Here is an 18,728-nt window from a genome sequence, read left to right on the forward strand (position 1 = left end):
TTTTTTTCTTCAGGCCCGTACTCTACATTCCAAACCCACAGTTATCATATGTTGGTGTTACATCCCTATGGCTCTGAATTGTTGCAGTGTTTTTTGCCTTTGCTTCTTTCTCCAAGTAGACAGGAGCCTCTGTCATGGTCTTAGTCATACTATAGTTCTTGTCTGTGCTTCACAGCTCTCCTTGGCTATGCTTTCTATGTATACAGTTCTGCTAATGTTCCATTTTTGAAATCTCTGTGACAGTAGTCATGTCCTTATAGATTTTCTGAGAAAAATCCATGTCATAGGTCTCTAACCCGAATGATAGGGCACCTGACATATCTGTGTCGACCGGAACTGGAGAAGTGGCCTCATCCTTTAAAATTCTTCGGTTCCCTGGATCTGCATTTTCAGCTTATGATTGGAAATATGTCATGATGGTTTCTGAGTTGCCTTTGGTGTCATCCTTCCCATGTCTTTAAAATACCTTCTGGCTTCTGCTGAGCTTCTGAGTCACCCATCTTACTACGTGACAGGTCGCTTGGCCATGCTGTCAGTAGTCTCTCCTGACTTACATTGTTTGTAGTCAGAAATATTTTCAGTTTGTAAGTTTGATATCCCTTATGTTTACTAAGTCCCATCTTAAAATAATTTCTTCTTTTCTCTGTTTTATTTTAAGTAATCCAGGGATGCTAACTTCAGCCCTTTGTTTAGAAATTTCTTTAGCCAAATAATATTTCATTTTCTTACAGACTCTGCCTTCCACAATACACTGGGTACAAACAGCTCAGCCAAGATTTCTGTTGCATTCTAACAGAGATGGCCTTTCCTTCAGTTTGTAGTAACATAGTCACATTCCTGTTGAAGACCTCATCAGAATCATCTTTATAGGCAATAGTTCTGGCCCAGTAATGATGGTGCATACTTGTAATCTTAGCATTCAAAAGTGGCTCAAGCAGGAAGATTGCAAGTTTGAGGATAGCCTGGGCTACATATGTTAGAGCCTGTCCCCAAACAAGGAAAACCAGTTCCCATTTCTATCAACATTCTACATAAACTACTTAGGTATTCTCAAGAAGACTGGAGATTTCCCTATAACTCTCCCTTTTATTTCTGGGCCCTTACTAGAGATTATTTTCAAGCCCTATTCCCAGCAAGGTAGACTCAAAACAAAAACATGCACCACTAAAATTCTCCAACCTCTATTCCTTTCCCTGCTCCAAAGTTGCTTTTGTAAATATTCATTATAGGACTCTTTTCCTACATACCAGTTTCTGTCTTTGCTCATTCCATCTAATATCTTATCTATCTGTCTGTCTGTCTATCTATCTATCTACCTACCTACCTATCTATCATTAGGAGTGAATTATAAACATTTATCTCTCATAGTTCTGAAGGATGGAAAGTTCACTAAAAAGCCTATTTAGAGGCTGATGGGGCTCCCTTCCTGGCTCATAGATGACCTTCTGTTTCAGAGTTTGTAGATAGCTGAAAGGGCAAAGTAACTCTCTAGGGTCTCTTTTATAAGTACACTAATCCTATGCCCCACCTCCATGTACCATACTGAGAGTCAGGTTTCAACACATGAATTTTGAAGAGGCAAAAACACTTGGTGTATAACAGATCTTTTCTACTTCCTCTAGCATTTCCATTGCAGGGAAGTTATGGCTTTGTGAGGGTCCCACAGCTCTTGTGTATTCTGCTCTACTTTACTGCCCTTAGTCTTTGTTCTCTTTGCTTTTTAGTTTTAGGGATTTCTATTGATGTCTTTGAAAGCTCAGAGATTCTTACCTTAGCCATGTCCAGAGTACTAATAAGCCCATCAAAAGCTTTCACAATTTTTCTTGTCTCTGGAATTCCTTATTGGTTCTTTCTCGGGATTTCTATCACTGTTTATGTCAGTAATTTCTCTTGCATGTGTGATTTGCTCATTGGAGCCTTTGGTGTTTGCATTAGTTGTTTAAAATTCTTTATTGACAATTCAGCTACTCTTGCCTTACTCTGTCACTTGCTCTTGCTTGCTCCTCACTTAAAACTTGGTCTCTCCTTTTTAGTATGTGAAATGGTCCATATATTAGAAGCTTGAGCCCCAGGATGGGGACTGAAGCTTTAAGTGTACTCTATTGGGAAGATCTTAATTTGGCCATAGGCAACTTGGTCCAGAATGGGAGTACCACCCTTCTGGATGAGTTCTCACAAAGGTACTTATAAAATCTGAGTCTCATCCCACCCAATCTCTCCAACTTTCTGTTGGTAATGCTATTGCTGGCTCCCACACTTTTGTCTGCCATGAAAAATGTAGCTGAGAGGGGTTGCCTCAGAACTGAGAGCAGCCAGCTGTACTTGAACCTCCAGAACTGTGAGAGCTGGTTCTCATGGTGTTTCCACTGTTACATATTTCCCAACATTCTGCTTCTGCCCTCTTAAATCTCTAGGTCGGAGGTAGCAGTTTGCCCTGTGACCTTCTCTTACAGACCCAAGAAGAGTTGTTATATTTTTAATGTGTTGGCTCAGACTCATTAGAATGGAGCAGCAACTTCTTAGTCCTCATATGTAAAATTGCAAAACAGAATCGTTCCATTTACTGATTTCCAAAACACAAAAGATGATGATAAGTATTGGGGATGTAGCTAAGTGGTGAGATGCTTGCCTAGATGTGAGTCCCTGGCTTCCACCTCCAGCACCATAGGGGAGGAGACAGTGGTAAAACATTCACCAAACAGAATCATTTCACTTGCCTGCGCATTCTGGAGACTATGGGTTGTCCACCTATTCAGGAAGGAAACATTTGTAACTTTAAAGTAACAAGTGCCCACTCTCCACGTTGCTTCGGTGGCTCCAGGGCCTCAGTCCATTTGCAATAAGCCAGGTACTCACAGCTTGTAAAAGGCATAGAGAAAACATCGGATGAGTCAGAACACCTGTGACAATTGTTCTGCCCCCTACTTCAGAAGAGACTCTCTAAGTCTTTCTCTAGTCCTGTCTCTTTAGATCTCTGATACTTGTCCTGTTCTGCTCCTGTGGAAAGTGCTGCAGTCATCTTGAGACTGTGATGCTGAAGACTAATAGGACAAACACCAGGATGAATGGAGTCTTGGGTTTTGAGAACATGGGTAGAGTCTGGGTTATGGAGTACATGAGGAATCATGTTTTTTTGTTTTTGTTTTTGTTTTTTGTTTTTGTTTTTGTTTTTCCTTGACACTTCATGGTCATTTATGAGACTAAAACAAATTTCTGTCATCCTAAAACTCTTATGGAGCATTCTCTTATCATTTGTTGCTAAACCTAATTTTAACTAATACAAACCTTGAATCAGATATTTTTAAGATCCCTCTCTCAGAAGCTGTTGGTTACCTGTAGCTCTTCAGGTAGGGGTGGAACTTTGTGGAGTTTCCATGTTGATATGTCTAGTTGTGTAGACCTGATAAGAGTCTTGTTTATTCAACCATATTGTTGAAATTTCATGGGTGCAGCATCCCTGCCACGTGTAGAAGACACAAGCACCCCAGTGTTCATTCATACCTGTATTTCTTTCTGATCCTCATCTAGTGCCTCACAAACCACTTTAAAGAGATATTTTAAATTTTCTTTTTTATTTAGTATGTATGACTCTTTTGCTTGCATGTATGTATGTGTGCCATATATATAAAGTACATGAGGAGGTCAGAGGAGGGCAGCCAGACTTTTCTTGAACTTTAGTTACAGATGGTTGTAAGTTTCCATGTAGATGCTGAGAGTCAACCCTAGGTGCTATGGAAGAGTGGCCAGTGCTCTTTACCGCTGAGCCATTTCCCCAGCCCCATCAACCATTCTTAAAGTGGTTCATAAAGTTAAAGTAGGCTTGAAATATCACTTGTACACAGTAATAAAACTAGACAGTGGGCTGGCTTTCTATACTCCACCTTTTGTGCTTTGTATCACAATTATTTCCAATCTTTCAGAACCTATAAACTATATTATTTATTATTTTATTTCGCTAAGTTTTATCATTTTCCATCTGTATCTCTAGACTCTAAGATATTGCTTTCCCACGTATATATACGCAACTGGGAGAGGAACATGAGCATATTTTATTGTTTGCTCAGTAAGGTGATGTTTATATGTGTCAGTGTGAAAGAGTTATAGAAGGGAGAGCAGGCAAGGAATGTATCACCTTAAAAGACTGAGTTCAAGGAAACAGTTGCACTAATTTTTATTTATGCCATGACATAGCATCTGGGTATACTGAATTCTAAATCTAGTCATTGACCAAAACAATAAAAGCTGGACTGAACACTTTACATGTAGAAAACTCCCAGTAGATGACTAAACTTCAAAGAGAACCATTTGGCTGCACTTTGCATTTGGGGTCATTCTTCATGGCACTCAAATTTTAGTATTATTTCATTTCCTGAGGATTCCAAATATGAGAAAGTACAATGAAGAGTATTTTCTCTCACTTCCTATATGAATGCTACAGATTATTGCTCAGTAATGCTTTTGCTGTTGCCTCGTGTCATCAGAAGAATGACCTGTTACAAAGCTAGTCTTGACTTTTCACCAATTCCCTCGGATTTTATATTCTGTGTATGAGTGTTTCTCTGGCAAACATTTTGATGTACCGTATGCGTGCCTTGTGCCCAAGAAGGCCAGAAGAGGGCATCAGATCCCTGAGGCTGGAGCTTCCTGTGGTTGTGAGCTGCCATGTTGGTGCTGGGAGTTGGACACTGGTGCCCTACAAAAGCAAAACCCTTTCTCATTCTCTGATGTTTCTCTTTCATTTGTCTGTTGGAGGTGTGGCCTTGTTGGAGGGGGGTGTGTCACTGAGGTCTCAAAAGACTCCTACCGCTCCCAGGGTTCCCTCTTTGCTTCCTCTTTGTGGATCAAGCTGTGGACCCTCAGCTATTTCTGCCACCATACCTTCTCTCTGCCATCATGGACTTTATCACAAGCTCAAATAAACATTTTACTGTATAAATTGTCTTGGTCATGATGTTTTTATCACAGCAATAGAAAAAAAAAAAAGCAACACTAATCTGAAAGCCCTGACTCTTGGTGTTCTCAACTCCAGGGTACCATGATGTCTTGCAGATGCCACAGCAATGGGTTTGACTATAAATTAGAATTTGTGAATGTTGAAAGATAACCTTTGACTGGCAATAGCTTCTCCACTTTTTACTGGTAAAATTTCTATGTGATAATTAGAAATATGATTATATGTTTGAACTATTGTAAGTTCAGAGAAACAATGATGGGTGATTAAGGCCCAAAGGAATCACAGAGGAGAGTACCCCATCATTCAATTAGGTAGAGTTAAAGAATAATCCTTTTCAAACACCGTCATTAACTTTAAGTCTTTTCTTGAGAACAAGTATAATAACATGTATGTATAAACGTCGCCATGAAATCTATCACCTTGTATGCTAAAACCAGATATCAGCCATCTAAACTATGAGAGAAAGAGACACAGACAGATAAACAGACAGATAGACAAAGACACGCACACACATACAGAGACAGAGACACACAGAGAAGACTTTTCTAAAGTGGTGTAAGATTTTTTTTTTCTAAAAATGTGCCATAATGGTAATTACTTTCTAGTGCTTCCCAAACTCTAGGTAGCCAGGCGTGGTGACACAGTATATACTCTCACCTTTGGAGAGCCAGAGGTAGAGTTGCGGCACTCTTTTTTATTTTTTTTTTAATTCTCCTTTATTTGGAGTGTTTAGGCCTCTACCTCCCTTCTACCAACCCCCAACCTTAAGTAGGAGAGAGAAAAGGTTAGTGGGGAGGGGAGCCTAAATCCCTTTACTTCTCCCTGCTATTTAGGGTCAAGGGGTTCTTTTAGGGCTCTATACCAATCTCTGTCAACCGGAGACACAGCAGGCTCCTTCGTGCCTCTGTGCTAGTAAGTATTTTTCTCCATCTGCCTACTCCAAGCTGCGTCTCTGGTCACTAGTCTCTGGTCTCTCCAAACTGCTACACACGCCACATGCCAACACAGAACGCCACACAGAATGCCTCACTGAATGTCACTCCAGAACACCACACAATCTCTTTCTAGGCCTCATATTTATTCTTTCAGGGTCCTAGAGCATGCCTCTCTCCATGCCACACATGGAAGGCCGTTACCAGTTGGCAAAAGCCACACTCCGAATGAGAAAATTAACAGCTGTGGACAAACTATAGCTCAACTAAAGTCCCACACTTGGGATTAAAACAAAAGCATATTTACATAACATACAAAGAAAACAAAACTTCCATTACACAGGGGTATCACCACGAGTTGGAAGCCAGACCATTCTATAGCAAGTTTCAAGTCAGGCAGTCAGGCCAACCTAACAACCCACCAAACAATAAAAAACAAATTTAAAATAAATAAAAGTAAAGGCAAGCCCTTCTCTTAATTGTATTTGCTCCATTTAGTTGAAAAAAAAAAAAAAAAACAAAACAAAAAACAAAAAAGCAGAAAACAATTTTTTTTGTGATTCCTCAATTATTTCTTACCTTGTAAGATGAATTTTGTTTGTACAGTAGGCATAAACATTCCAGGCAGAGATTCACACCCCAACAATTTATTCCTCATCCTCGCTGAATTTTTTGTTAGCTGGCAGAAACAAAGCAGAACATTAGTTCGCATAACCTCATTTTTCTAAAAAAGAAAGAAAGAAATGCTAAATTATTCACGACTTAATTTGCCTCATGGGTCTATGCATCAGACTGCATAAACAGAATTAAAGGGCTGATTCATAGTAGTTTCTTTAAGTAAATAAGAAGCAGTTCAGTCTAAGTAGTTTCTCAAAATTATTTACTATTTCCTGCCAAAAGAATTTATTTTTTTTAATAAGTATGATACCCAGGATGCGATACGACACTATTAAAAGAGAGAATCTTTGAGTTATGAGGAGGGAGGCAAAGTAAAGTTATTGAAATCAAAGCATTGTATGTTCATTTTGTGTGTGTGTGTGTGTGTGTGTGTGTGTGCGCACATATGCACAGGTATTCAAAAAGGTTAGAGAAGGGTATTGGATACTCTGGAGCTGGAGTTACAGGAGGTTATGAGGAGTTGGCGTGGGTGGCAGGAACTGAATTCAGGTCTTCTGCAAGAGCAGTATCTGTTCTTAACTTCTGAGCCATCACTTCATCTCCAATGGTCCAAACATTTTATTCTTTGCAAAGTTACACATTTTCAAATATCCTCATGGCCTCTTGGATATTGAAACAAACTAATATTGTATAACATTTAGTAATTTTTTTGTCATTGTTGTCCTTTGAGACAAAGTTTCTTCATATAGCCTTGGCTGTCTTGGACTCACTTTGTAGACCAGGCTAGCCTCGAACTCACAGAGATCCACCTACCTCTGCCTCCCCAAGTGCTGGGATTATAGGCATGTGCCACTGCGCCTGGCTTGGAAATGTTTTTTTTAAAGAATTCTACTTAGAAATCTCCAAAAGATAATATGGAGTAATGAAAGTATTTGAATAGGTTTGCCCATACCTGAATCCCATCCCCTAACTTAAAAGCTGGGTGACCTTTGTCAAATTATCTCATCATAAAATTGTGTCTCATTTTCCTCCTTCTTAAAATAAGGTTGCTTGTAATAACAGGTTGTAATTTTTTAATTAATACATACGAAGCACTTAGAATTATTTCTATAAATTAATTAACATACTTTAAAATGAATACTATTTAGAGAAAATAATGTATTACGATTTCTGGTTGAATTCAGATTAGATTTCATGCACTCTATAACTAAAAAATAAAAAAGTCTATTTGTCGAGTTACAGTGCAAGAACAGGTCCAACCACATGGCCTTAACATTGCCTGCAGATTATCCTTCGCTGAGCATAGAAGACGATTCATAATATTATGTCTCTAAGGCATACTTACTGTGAACTAAATGTGTAATTCACTTTGTTGCTGAATAAATACCTACCAGAGTGCATTCAAATTTAGTCTCTTCTTTAAATTTGCCTTGCTCATTTAAATTTCCTGGGCGAGCTGATGTTTTGTTTTGCAGTTTCCAACTGACAAGCACACATAGCTTTGCCTCGCAGTACACTACCGTAGTACCAGGCCAAAGGAGGGGGAGATGGGAATTATGGCTGCGAGGCTTGTGTGCAACACGGCAGACCATGCCTCAGCATGCATAGAAGGGAAGGACAAAAGAAAAAAGCACAAACATAAAAGACAGGTGACATTAAAAGCGTATTTTGCAAAAGTTACAAAGCTATAAAAATCTCAATGTTCTCTGATATGCGCTTTTATAACTGTATTCCCAGGGGTTAAGGGATCAGCTAATGTGTTTTGTATCCTCCCTGAGGCTGTCAGTGATGTATGCACACAGCCATATGTACAAGTGGGCACACACAGAACTCCTCATAAAACTGAATTACTCCACGCCGAACAGTTATCTACTGTGTTTTCTCTTAACATATATGCATACTACTTGACTAATATACCAAGTGATGTGTGTGTGTGTACGTATTTGTACATATGCCAGTACTCAGAAGCATGTAATACATACACAGTTATGCATTTAAATATGAACTTCTCATATACTTCTCAGATTAAAATGCCAGTGAGACTCTGGAAAACCTGTCTGCCTTGAATACTTCCAACAGAGTTCTAGCTTACAGCAGTACTTTCATTCATTCCACATTCACTTACCAATAAATAATTAAGTAATTTCTTATTTTTTTGCTATTAGTCACAGTGCTGTCATGTGTTTTCTCCATTTAAATTTTTTATTATATTTGTGTGCATGTGTGTGTGTGCACCTCCTCCTGCCATGGAGCCTGTGTTGACATCAGAAGACAGTTTTCAGGATTGACTCTGATTACTGGACCTCACATGATGAACAGAGAGAACACGTTCCCATGGGCCGCCCTCAGATTTTCTCAGGCAATGTGGGGTGCTGCCCTTCCAATAAATAAATAAAATGAAGAAACTTGAAAGAGGAATGAATATTGCATAAGCTATCTCTCATTTTTCTCACGGTATGTTAACCTCTCAGCAAAGATTATTTGGAATAACATGGGCCACTGATTCTAAAATTATATTTATTGTTTTGGTTTCCACTTGTGCCCCCACACCTGCACACTAAACCTTCTGCATTTCATTCTCACTCTCATTAAGAAAAGGTGTTAAACTTTTAAGAAGCCTGCTGTTCTTGGGATTGTCTCAGAACGGTGTGTCCAGGTTTCCAAAGAGGCAACTTATTATTTAATGAAATGAGGTTTTTTTGCGCAAACTACCTATTCCTCTGTACCAGTGCACCTGAAGTTCAATGCATTTTCGGGATGTCAAGTAGCCTTCCCTAAGGAAAAGATTTACAAACATTCCTAACGTATCTTGGTACTGTATGTTTATAGTTTATTTATAAATTAAAAGATAACCGTAGATGTGCCAGAAAGATGGAGAAAGGACCAGTGAAATGAACCAGTGAGTAGACGCAGTTGCCGCTCAGCCAGACGGATGAGCTGAGTTCCACATTTAGATGTTCCGGTCCACTGGTTGTGTTCTCATCGCCGCGCATGTGCCGTGATAAATGGGCGCCTGTACACATGCATGCATATACAAACGTGCAAATAAACAAAAGTAAATTTTTAAAGGTGGGAAAATTTTCAGGAATCATATTATTTATTACGTAATATATTTAACACATTATATTGCCAATGTAGATGAATAATATCTTCTTGTAGGAAAAGATCCTTAACTTTGTTCTTACAAAAAGAATTATAAACATTTTGCAAAAAAAAAAACCCTGCTAAATTATAATCATAGTTGATTATTTATGATGAATGTTTGATGGAGTAAAGAATATTATCCCTGATAGCCTGGATATCAAACAGATACTTGAAATTTTGAATTTAACATTTTCTAATTTGAGTTCAGTTATTTTTCAATTTTTAAAATACAAACATCATAGACCAGATCTTCACTCAGATACAGCGTGTTTCTTAGCTCTACAGTAGCATCCTTTCCTTGTTGCTTCTTTCTTTTCCTGTCTTCCTTCCTTCCATCCTTTTTTCTCTTTTTTTTCTTTCTTTCTTTCTTTCTTTCTTTCTTTCTTTCTTTCTTTCTTTCTTTCTTTTCTTTCTATTTTGAGACAATCTTACTATGTGCCTTTGTTTTCCAGGTTGGTTTTGAATTTCCAATGTTCCTGCTTTTAAAAATGAGTATCAATCAATATGTTTACTGTATTTAAATCTATTTACCATATAAAATAAACATACAGTTCTCCAGTCTTTTTTATTCTCTAACAGTATTGTGTTTATGGATTAGTTCATTTGCATGAAGGAGCTGGCTGCTGGCAAAGCTTTTTGCTGTGCTCAGTCTTTTAAAAGCCAAAAGATTTTGAAAGAAGATGGGCATTCTTTAGCTTCTGAATGTTGACTCTGGATACGTCAGCCACTAAGTAATAATAGGCTGCCTGCTGCCCAAAAGGCCAGAGTCACAGACTGATTAGAACATCTCGATTATGTGGAGAAAGAAACATTGGGTCATCTGATGCCAAGTTTGAGCTGGGCTGTGTTCTGTGACCTACTTTTCTTATGTTGGCTTTGTTTTGATGGATAGAACATGTCTAACGTTTTCTGAATACCAGAAGTGGCCACGGCTTAAGCTTGAAAGAAAGTTCTAAGGGTGATATAGTGCTGCTTCTTAACCTTCCCAGAAATCCTATTAATAATATGGTTCATTTGTCAGGACTGCGTTTGTTAGTTTAGTTGTTTCTTCTGCTGGCTAACAGGGTAATTTGTAATTTCTACTTAGTCCCTGGCTCTGGGGATTTGCTGAGTATAAGAGCATCCCATAAGAACCTGGCAGAGACCTTCTTGCTCTTCTATAACATGATGGAGGACACATGGCCAGACAGAGCAAGTGCCTTAGCTCAGGCCTCCCTGTTAATTTTTGCATATGCTTTCATCTAGTCACATCTTTATGACCTCATCTAATTTTAACTACTTTCCATAGAGACACATCTCCACATACCAATAACATGAGGATTAGGGAACTGAATTTCTAACACAAGGTCTTTTGAGATATAAATTCAAATTATAGTCTTAAAGGATGTGAAGAGCCTATGATTAACGAAAACAAAAATGAAGCAAAGCCTACTATCATGGGAAGTTCTGATGTGGTGCTTTAAGCATCATTGCCACATACACGGGCTCTAAAAATCAAGTTGTTTGTGTTTACTTTATATACATAAACTTTATGAAGATAGTTCACATACATGAAGTCCAGCCTTTTGCTTGTTTGTTTTGCTTTTGAGACAGGGTTTCTTGGTGTAACCTTGGCTGTCCTGTAGACCAGGCTGGCTCAAACTCGGAGATCTGCCTGTCTCTGTCTACCAAGTGCTGGGATTGAAGGTGTGTACCACCAGGCAGGCCCTGCTTAAAATTCACATTTTTAACACATACAGTTCAGAGGTTTTAAGCTATGCATGTGTATAAACATCAACACTATGTATTCCAAAACATTTTTATTAGTTCAAGGAGCTCCTCAGCACCAGGAGTTCCTTCTTTGGAACAGCTGATTTAAAACAGCAGTGCGGGCACAATGGCCTCCGAGCCTGAAAACCTGGGTTCAATCCCAGAGAACCAATTAGTGAAAACACAGCAGAAGCTCTCTAGCTGAAAAAAAAAATTCAATAACATTTATGATAAACAGTAATCCTTCCCTAGGGTGAGAAGGGTGCTTCCAACAGTGGATTCTAGAAGAAGACAACTGGCAAATGCCCTGAATGGACATTGCTATAGCATTGCTGAGACCTAGGCTGCCAAGGTACCTCAGCAGGGAAAGGCCTCTGCCATCAAGCCTGATGAACTCAGTTCAGTCCCTGAATCCCACGTGATGGAAGGAGGAAACCAACTGACTTCTACAAGTCATTACAAGTCTCTCTCTCTCTCTCTCTCTCTCTCTCTCATACACACACACACACACACACACACACGCACACGCACACGCACACATACACACACATGCATACACAAAACAAACAAACATACAAATCAAATTAAGGAATAGAAGCCCCAACTCTTTATTGTTTTGCCCTCATTAATCTTCTACCTACACCAATTTCCATCTTTTTCAAGACCATTTATCTAGTTGCCTAGGCTATAACTAAGGGTGGTCTGCTTCTAAAGTGTGTGCTGATTTTGCACAACTTATCCTTCGTGTAAGTGGATGGAGCCCATGCCCAGAGACATGACTCAGAGAGCCATGTGTAAGCTGAATTTTATTTTATTTTAATGCTTCCGCTATTGCTGTGGGGAAAGAGTAGGACTCTGTGTGTGTGTGTGTGTGTGTGTGTGTGTGTGTGTGTCTGCTAGCACTGCTTATGGAGGTCAGAGAACAACTTTCAAAAATTGTTTCTCTCCATTTATCACAGGCTCTGGGGACTGACCTCAGGCTTGCACACAATTTACTCATGTTGTCCTCTCATCCCTGTGAGCTGAATTTTACGTAGGTAGTCTTATTCAGTGAACATTTGCACAGCTGTCTATGAAGCTCTATATTCCTTATTTTCTCCCCTCCTCCTATTTCTTCTACTCAACTAATTTACAGTGCTGCCGAGTCTGTCTCCAAAATACATCTTGAACCTGCTCTCTTCTCTGCTCTTTTCTTCTTGGCCAAAGTCACCACCATCTCTTCCACTAAAAGCAGAGCAGCACCCTACTAGCTGGCACTCCACTCCCCCTGGGGCTTCCACGGCTGTGTATGTTTGTGTAGTGTGTATGTGTGGATATGTGTGGCAGAGGAAGTGATGATCTTACAACACAAATCCAGGCACATCTATTTCACGCTTACAACCTAAACTTCACTTAGGAAAAAGAAAAAACAAATCCACAGACTTTGCTAAGAACCATAAGGCCTGCTTTGTCTGGGCCTGTTGTCAGCCCCGTGCTCTCCTACTTAAGGTGTCTCTCCACCTGCTCTGCTCTCAACATCAACTTTCTTCAGTTTGATGGACTGAGGAGCTTGCTCGCCTGAGGCTTTCACATTTGCTGGTGTTTCTTTTGGAAGAACAAGAACGATGCTGCAATAATAGCTAGTACTCATTTGCTTATGTCATGTTCTGGGGACTTATACACATACCTTGCCAACACTAATGCGTGCATTCATCACAGCAGTGGTATGGGACAGGTCACATGTACTCCACATGTAATGGATCAGAGAGCTAAGGCACAGACAGGCTAAACCAGTAGACCAAAGTTCCACAGCATACAGTGGGCGAACCCACAGTGGTCTTTGACACATCCTTATTCAGTGGCTCCTTCTCCTGCTCTGGGTCCTATCACGTTAGTCCTGTCTTTGGAGAGTGCATTAGTTAGTCCTGTCCTTGACCAGTGCATTTGTGTGGGGTTGGGGAGTGGGGAGGAGCAGAATGCCTCTGCTGGTCACTGTGTGCGCTCTTAGTATCCTTCATGCACGCCATCACTGGCTGCTGTTGTTTTTACATCCCTCCTCCCTGTCTCCCCTACTGAGAGGTAAGTCCACCGAAGTGCCAACATGCTAAGCACACTACAGTGCATGTGATGGAAGGGAGCACTCTCAAAACCTAGAGCACTGCTATGTCCCTAAAAACTACTCAACATACATTTCTCGGATATTTACGATCTCTTTTCTAAGGGGATTTTCACATCTACAAAAATAAATCTTTGATGATTTTAGACAAAATTTGAGAAATTGGAGGAATTGCTTTTCCATTAACTCAATAGGCTTTACTAGAATCCTCCTAGCTATGCCTGACTTACTGTAAAGGGTAGACGGCAGACTGACAGGAAGGAATGTGGTGAGCTGTGAGCTGGAGATAAGCTACTAAAGTTCTTTCTAAAAGAAGTCATGGTTGAGGTCTCCCCTGCTACACTCAGTGGCTTTAATAGCCGTCTTTTTTTTTTTTCCAATTTGAGATTTACTGAGAAAATAAATACAAAGTATTTTCTTATTGATTGAATGACTTAATGTGTCCTGATGTTCTGCCAGGTTTCTTATCAAAAGAGGCAGAGACCAATTGACTAATTGCAGTAAAGGAAACTTGCTGAAAACATATCAGACTCCCAGAACCTGCAGGAGCCTGGTGGGGGCAGAGGGACCTGCAAATCAGCAGGAAGCTAGGAGCAGGCTCAGAGTCACCCATCATTTTTATATCATGTAAAGGGGTCACAGACTCCTGTCACCACTGTCCCCTGTGCCTGGATTGTGCGTACAATGGAAAGTCCCATGAGAAACATCTGATGACCCTGGCTCATATGCTGCACTTCCCAAGTCTTCAATCCCACATCAAGGTTACACAGAGTTAACTGCTTGCAAGATCACAGGCCAAGTGAATGCCTCAAAACCAGATACAAATGCCGTTTCCCTAGGGAAAAGTAGAGGTGCATGCTTGTGCTTGCGCTAATTCAAGACTGGTATTCGTGACCGAATAGATTTTACCCCAAACACAGACAACAGGAAATTAACAAACATTTTTATTTTGACTTGGACGTTAGACAAGAAACAAAAGTGTGTCGTGCCATTGAAGGTAGAAGATATGATGAACATTTACAAATGAGTTATATGTGAAAGCACCTTGTCAGGACCAAACTCAAGAGAGCATAACACACGCTTTGTAGATGCAGAGATGGTGTTTCACACCAGTATGTTGTGACACATTTTCCCCTAACCACTGGCCTCTGTACCTGGTTTTCATGTCTGTAAGCTTAGTTCTGGACATACTGATTTTGTCTGATCAATTCTGTCGCACTATAGCAAAATGTCAGATGATATGTAAATTACAAGGGGTTTTATTTGCCTTGATTCTGGTAGCTGAAGGGTCTAAACAGCATGGCCCTGACATCCTCCAGAAGACCCCTGGCTTCCTGGCAGCATGGAAGGGAAAGAAGGGACATGGCTGCCCGTGAGGGAGAAATCAGAGGAACTAACCCATTCCCATGGGACCAAACCTACCCCACTCCCTGTGACATGAGACAGCATTAATTTATGTGTGAAGTGTGGTTCTCTAGGATATAATTATAATTACCTTTCCTAAGCTCCACCTCCTAACTCATGAGGGACTAAGTCTGCAGGACCTGTACTCCTTGGCTAAAATTTCTATCTCATTGTTTGTTAAACTTCTACTTTTAGTCTGTTTTACTGAATTCCTCAAGCGTGTACTGCACACACACACACAGCAATCTCATCCACAGTTGTGTTTTCTCTACTTAGCACATTCATGGTACAGCAGAGACAGTGAAACATGTTTGTTTAAACAAAAGAAGCAGATGGCAGTGAGTGGCACACATGGATGAGGATGAGACTGTAGGAAACTCCAGACACAAAGCTGAGACAATACCTGCTTTTGTTGTGCCTTTTAGTCACCCTACCTCCAAAGCACAGACAGATCGGTCGGTAAGCAGCCCTGGTCACAGGATGAATTCTAGACGCTCTTTCTGGCTTGCCGCTGTGCTTACTGGACTGATCTGGGAGACAAGCCCTGCCTGCTCCCATTGCTAAACCAGGACACCCCTCAAAGATCACATGTCACAGGGATTTGGGGTCATTCTGTTGTAAGCTCCGCGTTCCTCTTTACACAATTTGTCTGTCTTCTCCTTGCTACTCCAGCGAGTACACCCTAAATGGCCTTGGCAACCCCCTTCATTATTGGCACTCAAGGTCTACATTGCTTTGGGGCCTAGAGTCTGGGGAAAACATTAGGCAGTGCCCAAATGAATGGTTTACAAAAGGAAGAAAACTCAGCCACAGGCAGATCTCAAGTTTTCAAGGCCAGTCTGGTCTATATAGCAAGTGCCAGACTAACCAGGGTGACATAGTGAGGCTGTTCCAAAAGGAAAGAAAGAAAGAAAGAAAGAAAGAAAGAAAGAAAGAAAGAAAGAAAGAAAGAAAGAAAGAAAAGAAAGAAAGAAAAAGGAAAGAAAATGAGGAGGATGAGGGAGAAGTGATGAGAGAGAGGTAGGAATACAACCACAATGGTGATATCTGAGACAGAGTTGTTATTTTAAAATAACTTGTAGCCTTGTGTCCACATACCACATGTACATATAGAATCATTCTTCCACCATTGGTTTCCTTTCATAAACTTTTTTTTTACCACCATTCTCTCTGCTAAACCCTACAACAAAAGATTTTCTAACAATGACCTTTTCTGTGTTTTTCATACCACTCATAATCTGAGAAAAGAGTTACACTAAAGACAATAGTAGTAAGATAAATGTGTCAATGGAAACAGACCCAGGTGCAGAGGTGACCAGAGAAAACAAAATGTTTTAAAGGTGACATCTAATGTCCAAGAAATGTTACCCAGGGCTTGCCATAACCTTCTCCAATCTTATGCTTACCAACTTTTTCCATTCTCTTATTACAACTCAGCATCTCATCTATATATTTCACAAAAGATACTTAACAGGAAATTTGTGTAGTTATTAATAGCAGAAGACTTTTAAAAAATTATTTGAGACAGGATTTCAGTGTGTAGCCTGCAGTGGCCTCTAAGTCAAATAGACCTACCTCCCCAGTGTTGGGTTAAAGGCTTGTGCCAACCTGTTAAGCCAGAACACATTGTCATATAGCTTAGGAGATAACGAGAGAGCCACGGCGGCAGCTTTTTGTGGTGTACAAAGCAGTGAGTATGGTTGATTTATAGTAAGTATATCACCTTCCACCAACACCACATACAATCCCAAATGTCCATTTAAATTGAGTCTTCTATGGAATGCAAAATCATGCCCTGTTAGATGTAGAAAGCACTCCATCCTTTCCTGTTCCACAATCTCCTCCTCTGCATTCTATGGGCTCTTCCTGTTTTAGGCTGAGGTCATTTACACATGCACTTCCTAACCACGTGGGAAGGTTGACAGTTTCTGACTGATGGTGAGGAAGGAAACCAAGGATGAAAGTCTATCTGCATTATCCCCACGTTAATAACTAAACATTTGTTGAAAAGCCACGGCTTTATTTCATATATGTTCCGAGAAACTTGCAGAGAAACGGTGAGCTCCTTAGTGAAGGGGTGTGCAGCCAAAACCATCACAACACTCTCCTAGTGTGTGAGAACACACCCCAGGGTGGGGTTATGTTACTGCCAACGGATTTAGTTGTGGTTTGTTCTAACCCTTGCCGTCACTTTGAACTATCAAGATTGTTTGATCCAGCATTAGAACATTGCGCTCTATGAGAACCAAGCCAACATTCACTACAGCTGTTGGAACGGCAACGTGCGTCACACCACAGACAGCCTGCCCAGCCACTGCTTTCCGGTTCCTGTTATTGTCTGAAAAGGCCAAAGTTTGGAATTAAAAATTACTCATAAAAGCCCTTGACTCTGGTTCCGTGATCAGATCAGATGTGAAGAAGAACGCACACATGTACATATGTGGGTTGGAATCAAACCTTAAAGTCTAGGGATACCGTGTTAGTTTCTCTTAAAAAGAAATTTAAACGCTCCTGACAAAGCCATGGCTACACCCTCTCCCTTTCATCTGTGCGCTGGCCCTCCAGCTTTAGATTACAGTGTGCTCCAGTTTCCGAGGCCTCAAACACTTCTTGGTGACTGGCTGCCTGGCCACCTTGGTGTCCTTTTTTCAGTTGCTGGATTCAGCAAGGACAGTCTGACCCTGCACCCAAAAAACTGCTTAGTCAAAGCTCACCCCCCTCCCACACCATTAGCCACTTCCAGGCCATCAGTGTGTTTTGAAGTCTTCACCAATGGGCTTTCAGTTGCCAGCATGCAGGTCTCTGCCCTCCTTCAGCTTCCTGATGTAACTTTTATCTGTGGTCTGAGCATTTCTCAGGTCCCTGTTTTGGGCCACCTTGTGTTCAGTCTCTATTCTCACATGATAATTGTGTTCTTTGATAGCTTAAAAAAAAAAAAAAACTCTTAAAAACACAAAATATTGAATACCCATTGTAACACTATGAAGAGTACAGTGGACTGTTGTGTAGAAGATTAGCTGTCGTCTTTCATCCCAAACATGTATGTATATATCATACATACATATATATTAAATGCATACACCTGTATATAGCATGTTCTTTAAATAGAATGTTATATTTTCTTGCTCTACCTTCTCCTATACATGCATGTTTTGTTACGAAAAATATAGATTATCAGGGATGAGCACAGGCCTAAGCTTGTTAGGACACTTGTTATTGCAGAGGACCTGGGTTCAATTCCCCTAACTTCAGGGAATCTGATGCCCACTTCCAACATCTTCGATTACCACGTGATGCACGTACATAGATGCAGGCAAAACATTCATACACATAAAATAAAAATAAATACACCTAAGAAACTGGAATACATACATATATATCAAATGTTATATATTATATATATACATATATATATTAAATGTTATATATCATATATATATATATATATATATATAGTAAATGTTCTATAACTTGTGTTTTTCTTTATTGTAGATCATGGGAATATTTCCTGGTCATTGGACTAACTACCTAATCCTTTGAAAGATTCCATGGTGGGACAAGGGGCTAGCAAGACCCCAACCCGAATCTATAGGCAGTTAACGATCAATGGATGAGGAGAGACATTTTTTTTCAGTGGTGTAGCTACTGTTAAGGTACCCGTGTTCCGGTAAATAACCCCTTGCTCAGGCAGGTGGAGATTCAGCCACCCCAGCCCTTCTGTTCTCACAATGTCCCTTACAGCAGGGACCTTCTATCAGCAGATACAGCTCTGGGAACCTAAGCTGGGGCTGGAGCTGCAGCCTGGCCTGGTTCCTGGTATTGGCCTTTGACC

The 18,728-nt window shown here is 40.3% G+C and overlaps 1 long non-coding RNA gene across 2 annotated transcripts; it reads right to left on the reverse strand.

Annotated features, from left to right (window-relative positions):
- Nucleotides 1-2,733: 2,733 nt before the first annotated feature.
- LOC132657057 (uncharacterized) lies at nucleotides 2,734-15,417 on the reverse strand. Of its 2 annotated transcripts, none has more exons than XR_009594895.1 (3): nucleotides 15,331-15,417; nucleotides 6,466-6,565; nucleotides 2,734-2,858 (listed from the first exon to the last, which is right to left on the reverse strand). It is a non-coding gene; the product is annotated as an uncharacterized LOC132657057 (long non-coding RNA). The 2 variants fall into 2 exon arrangements; XR_009594897.1 differs by having other exon boundaries at nucleotides 15,300-15,412.
- Nucleotides 15,418-18,728: the final 3,311 nt, after the last annotated feature.

This window comes from Meriones unguiculatus, chromosome 10 (genome assembly GCF_030254825.1).
Source record: "Meriones unguiculatus strain TT.TT164.6M chromosome 10, Bangor_MerUng_6.1, whole genome shotgun sequence".
In the NCBI taxonomy this organism is placed as follows: domain Eukaryota; kingdom Metazoa; phylum Chordata; class Mammalia; order Rodentia; family Muridae; genus Meriones; species Meriones unguiculatus.